This window comes from Puma concolor, chromosome D1 (assembly GCF_028749965.1).
Source record: "Puma concolor isolate L17-30 chromosome D1, mPumCon1.1.hap2, whole genome shotgun sequence".
Lineage (NCBI taxonomy): Eukaryota > Metazoa > Chordata > Mammalia > Carnivora > Felidae > Puma > Puma concolor.
In genome coordinates, this window is record NC_141676.1 from 50,230,398 (window position 1) to 50,236,798 (window position 6,401).

Genomic DNA, 6,401 nt, shown 5'->3' on the forward strand with positions numbered 1-6,401 from the left:
GGAGAAAGAGAAAATGTATGGGTATTTTGATGTGGCCCTGAAAGTATACAAATATTATTTTGACAAATAGATTAAAATTCATGTAAAAAAACACATGAAGGAGTGCTTGTTCTAAGAAATTCTTGGCAAAATGATAATTAAATTACATTAAATTAATAAGGCCAAGGTTTTAGGAGCTCTTAATGGGTTTTTTGGCTAGTCAAAAACATTTTTTTTGAACCTACGAACCTAATCTAAACTTATTGATTTTATTGTCAGTATTAAAAGATGTAAGTTCAACTACGACCAAGTGGAATTTATCTCATGTATGCAAGTCTGATTGAACATTGAAAAATCAACAAATCTATCACAGCAACAGGCTAAAGAAAAATGACATGATCCTATCAATAGATGCAGAAAAAGCATTTGACACAATTCAAACCCATTTATGATAAAAACTCTTGGTAAACTAGGAATAGAGGAGAAATCCTTCAACTTTATAAAGAACGTCTACAGAAACCTATAGCTAACATCATACTTCATAGAATCCAGAAGATTTCCTATTAACCAGGGACAAGGCAAGGATACCATATCTTCTCATCACTTCCTTTTCAACATCATACGCAAATTCTAGCTAATGCAATAACAAGAAAAGAAAAGTTCTACGGATTGGGAAGGAAGAAATAAAACAGCTTAGATGATATGATTGCTTACAAAATCCAAAAGAATTAGCAAAACAAAACCCCCAAACTCCTGGAACTAAGTGATCTATACAAAGGTTGCAAGATAGAAGGTTAATATACACAGGTCAATTGCTTTCATATATACTATCTAAAGTGAAATTGAAAACAATACAGAGGCACCTGGGTGGCTCAGTTGGTTAAGCGGCTGCCTCTTCATTTCGGCTCAGGTCATGATCTCACGGTTCATGAGACCAAGCCCCACTTTGGGCTCTATGCAGACAGCACGGATCTTGCTTGGGATTCTCTCCTTTATTCTCTCTCTGCCCCTCCCCTGCTCCTGTTCTCTCTCTCGCTCTCAAAATAAATAAACATAAAAAAATACAATATAGTTTACATTAGTACCCCCCAAAATGAAATAGGTATAAATATAACAAAATATGTACAAAATATACATGAGGAAAAACTACAAAACTAATGAAAGAGAGCGAAGAACTAAATAAGTGGAGAGATATTCCATATCCATGGATAGGACAACTCAATATTGATTGACAAGATGTCAGTTTTTCCTAATGATCTATAGATTCAACACAATCCCAGCCAAAATCTCAGCAAATAATTTTGTGGATATCAACAAACTGATCCTCAAGCTTATATAAAGAGACAAAAGACCCAGAAAGCCAACACAATATTGATGGAAAAGAACAAAGTTGAAGGACTGACATATCTGACTCTAAGACTTAATATAAAGCTATAGTAATCAAGTCAGTGTCAGTATGGTATTGACCAAAGAATAGATACGAATAGAACAGAGAGCCCAGAAATAGGCCCACACAAATGTAGCTAACTAATCTTGACAAAGGAACAAAGACAATGCAATGGAGAAAGCATTTTCAACAAATGGTGCTGGAACAACTATATCCACATGCGAAAACAAAACAAACAAAAACACTAGATAACAGACCTGAGACCCTTCAAAAAATTAACTCAAAATAGATCATAGTGCTAAATGTAAAACACAAAATTTAAATGCCTAGAAGATCACATAGGAGAGAATCTAGATGACCTTTGGTTTGGTGATAACTTTTTAGACAAAACACTAACAGCGTGAATGGTGAAAGAAGTTGGAGTTCGTTAAAATTAAAAACTTGTGCTCTGTGAAAGACACTGTCAAAAGAACAAGATGAGCCAGACTGGGAGAAAATATTTGCAAAAGACATACATTTCTATGATCCAAAATATACAAAGAACTCCTAAAAGTCAACAAGAAGATAAACAACCTGACTTAAAAATGGGCCAAACACCGGAACGGTACCTCACCAAAGAAGATACACTGATGGCAAATAATTATATGAAAAGATGCTCCACGTCATGTCATTAGGGACATACAAATTAAAGCAACAATGAGATACTACTACACACTATTGGAATGGCCAAAATGCGGGACACTGACAACACCAAATGCTGGTGTGGATGTGGAGCAACAGGATCTCTCATTCATTGCTGGTGGGAGCTCAAAATTGTATGGCCACTTTGGAAAACAGTTTGGCAGTTTCTTAACAAAACTAAACATGCACTTATATGATCCAGTAATCACACTCCTTGGTATTTGCCTAAATAAGTTGAAATCTTATCTTCACACAAAAACCTGCCCACGGATGGCTATAGCAGCTTTATGCATAATTAGCAAAACTTGGATGCAACCAAGATGTCTTTCAGTAGGTTAATGGATAAGTAAACTGTGATACACCCAGACAATGGAATATTATTCATCACTAAAAAGAAATGAGTTATCATGCCATAAAAATACATGGAGGAACCTTAAATGCATATTACTAAGTGAAAGAAGCCAATCTGAAAAGGCTACATACTGCATGATTCCGACTATATGACATTCCGGGAAAGGCAAAACTATGGTGGCAGTAAAAAAATCAGTGGTTGTCAGGGGAGGGATGAAAAGGTGAAGCATAGAGGCTTTTTAGGGCACTAAAACTATTCTGTATGAGACTGTAATGGTGGATGCATGTCATTATACATTTGTTAAAACTCATAAAATGTACACTAAGAGTGAACTGTTGGGTAAACTATGGACTTTGAGTGATGTGTCAATATTGGTTCATCAATTGTAACAAATATGTTACTGGGGCGGGATGTTGGCAGTGGGGAAGGATGTGCAAGTGCAGGGAATGGGTATATGGGATCTTTGTACTTTCTGCTCAATTTTGCTGTGCATCTAAAGTTACTCTAAAAAATAAAGTCTCAATAGAGGAAAATATAACAGGTATCTTAACAAAATGTATTAGGTTTATATTTAGGTTCATGTTTACCTCCCTGGTTATAGCCTTAATCTCTATTTAAAAGAATATTGACCAACATTATGAGACTATTACTTAAAGATACTTTCCATAAATAATTCTGATAGAAAATCATATGAATCAGATGGCTGGGAGGCATTCTTTTTACAAAATAATTTGTTATAAGAGTCCAGTTTTGTAAGCAAACCTTTCTATTTAGTATTGTTATGTGTTGTCATATCTACATATTAAGTAGAAAAAATGGCTAAACCAGAACTAAGCAGTTCTGTTTAACTGTAAGCTACTTTGCATACAGTTACTAAATGATCACCTATAAATCAGGTTACGTCTGACACAGCCCAAAATACAGCATCTTAGCTACAAAACAGGTAAGAGACTCTTTTCCAGAGTGGCCCACAGAGGGAGAATAAGAATATGGCTTTTAAGAAAATTCCCAGGCACAGTTGGTAAATGATGAATTTTATCAACTGATTATTCCATTGTCTTAAACTATCAAATAAGCCCATAAATTGAAAGATCCAGATTTTGCTGGTGATTAGATCTGGAGAAGTGGAAAGGGTTTGGTTTGGAAATCAGGAGACCTAGGTTCTGACCCCTGCTCTGCTATGAGCTCTGCAAGCTTAGCCAACTCACAACCTATGAGGGATTGGATAAGAGGATTTGTAAGATTCTTTCCATCCCTAAGATTCCATAAATCAATTATACGTGCACTTGTAGCTTTTTTTTCTTACAGGCTAGATATTTTTAATATCTTTGAAAAGTTGAAGTTTTTATGCTTAGCAGAACTACCGGAATCTCTTAGGATTTTATCATTAAGACCTCATCATTTATTTCCCAGAAGACAGAAATCTGAGATTTTCCCAAGATAGGTGCATTTGTTAGCTGTGCATGTATCTGGAGCTGTGAAGCCCCAACACCAATAATCTGTGTTGCTTTATTTTAAAAATTTGTACTCAATTTCTACAAATACTTCCATCCTCCAGTAGGTTTCTATCTTGACCCTCTTCTTTACTGCATTTATCATTGTATCACTCTGTTGTGTTGTGATTAAATTTTATTCTTTGAGTAAAAGATAATCATATTTCAATGCTACTACATTGATTGGTGAACTTTTGGGAAATGCTTAGTAAAAAAAAAGCTTCTCAACAGCGTGTCTACAGAGACACCAAGCTCTTTTTCTAAGAAATATGCATAGTCTAGTTAAAGCCTAGAAACTTTCAAGTACCTGTGGCATATGTAAATTACTCAGATTTCATCTGGGTCAAGGTTTAAGACATTAAAACTATCTGTCAGGGTAAAACCATACCTATAGAATTCTTGTGTGTAATTGGCTTTGCTGACATCTGCTTTACATTGTGATACTCTGTTGTGTCAGTTCTGGCTTATTAGCTATAGGCAGAAATAAGGCTCTGCTGTTCTCAGAAATGTAGAAATATAGACTCCATACCCACTGTGCCATTTTTGTAGCTTCTGCCATCCATGTTCTTTATCTCTTATCCTCTGGAATTCCTGCCTTGGGAATTTCCTAACTTTTCTCTCAGCAACTTTTTATTTTTGATAGAATCTTGGCTAGTTTTTAATCTTCAAGAGATTTTTGTTTTATGTTAGTTATTTTAGGCCAATTTGGTCAGTAATTTGGAATCTTTCATTTCTTGTTCCTTTGTTTTGATTTTTAATTGCACCTACACACTTGTCTCATCCCCACCTCCAACCCCCAACCCCATATTAGGAAGAGCTTTTCCTGGCAATTGCTCCTTTCCTGGGTGTTTCACCATGACTTCTTATAGCACTCCTCACCTCCCACCCTCCCCACCCCCATCACATACTGCCCTCTCTGATTCTATAGTCTTTTTCATCTTTCAGTAGCCATACTAGATGGGATAGGCTTTTTCGCACTTTACTTTAAAATAATACACTTCCTTAGGGGCATTTGGGTGACTCAGTTGGTTAAGACTAAAACTCTTGATCTCAGCTCAGGGTTGTGAGTTCAAGCCCCAGGTTGGGCTCTTGGGCTGGGCATGAAACCTACTTAAAAAGAACAAAGGGGGGGGGGCACCTGGGTGGCTTAGTTGGTTAAGTGTCCGACTTCGGCTCAGGTCATGTTCTTACGGCTCCTGAGTTAGTTCTAGCCCAGCATCGGGCTCTGTGCTGACAGCTCAGAGCCTGGAGCCTGGTTTTGATTCTGTGTCTCCCTCTCTCTCTGCCCCTCCCCTTCTCATGCTCTGTCTCTCTCTCCCTCTCTCAAAAATAAATTAGCATTAAAAACATTTAAAAAAAAGAAAAGAAGAGAAAAGAAAAAAATATATACCTCATTGTGTTTGAATTCTGGTGCTTAGAGGCTACTCCACCCATTACATAGTATAGCTTGCAGGTTGTTGCTATGCTCAGGTAGAGAAGCAAGTGAAATGTTACCTAATCTTGCTCATAAACAGGTCTGAGGTTTTTCAGGTGGGGAGGGGAAGTTGCCTCTTTTTCTTTACACATGCCAACTATAGAGGCCAAGCCCTCATTCCTAAAGATGTTTTAAAATCACATCCTTGAGGAATTAACAGAAAGTCATATTTCCCTCTTTTCTGGAGGCCCACAGGTAGATTTCATGTTGCTTTTTCCATTTTAGGTATGATCGTCTCTCAACCAATATGTTTTAGATAGGCCAATGTTTGATTTTCCAGTGTTAGGGAAAATATAAGCCAGGTTTTTCTGTGAGCTGCAATTTAGAAAGGGACACTACACAAGTATTCATCTGTAAAGAAAGGAAAGCGGAAAATAACTGATGCCTGTACATTATATATATTTTTTCATTTGATCCTCACAACCACCCTGCAGAGTAGTTAATAACTCAGTTGATCATAGGAAAAAAACTGAAGCTCAGAAAGGTTAAGAAGCTTGCCTAAGGACACATAGCTATGAAGGGGCAAAGCCAAGTTTGAAACTCAAGGGTGTTATAACTGAAAGAAAAATGCTCTTTTCTTACAGCACTACCCTACCTCCCAGTTAACTCGTTACTCTGAAGTATCCCTGTAAAATCTGCTGTGGCTTTATTATTATAGTCAAAGGCAAAAAGTAACGGTTGTTTAATAAATGAGGTGCATGAAGACCTATTCAGAAAAAAGGAATGTATTGGTGTGGGACTTCTTGGGTATAATGTTCTATCCTTATGTTCTGTTAAAAAAACAACAACAAAACACCTAAATACAGATGGACTTCATTCAATATATTTAAAGTTCTATGTAAGTAAAAATATGTAATTTGACTATGTTTAAGTATATTAGGGGAGTTTCTTATTTAAAAGAATCTTAAAGTGAATTTTTAAGAGCAAATGATTCCTTTCTTATTTTTATTTTTTATTTTTCCTGTGGCGTATCAGGTATTAATTAACGCTATGCCCGTGAGGTTGCATGATCATTAACTCGTTTTTAATGTTTCC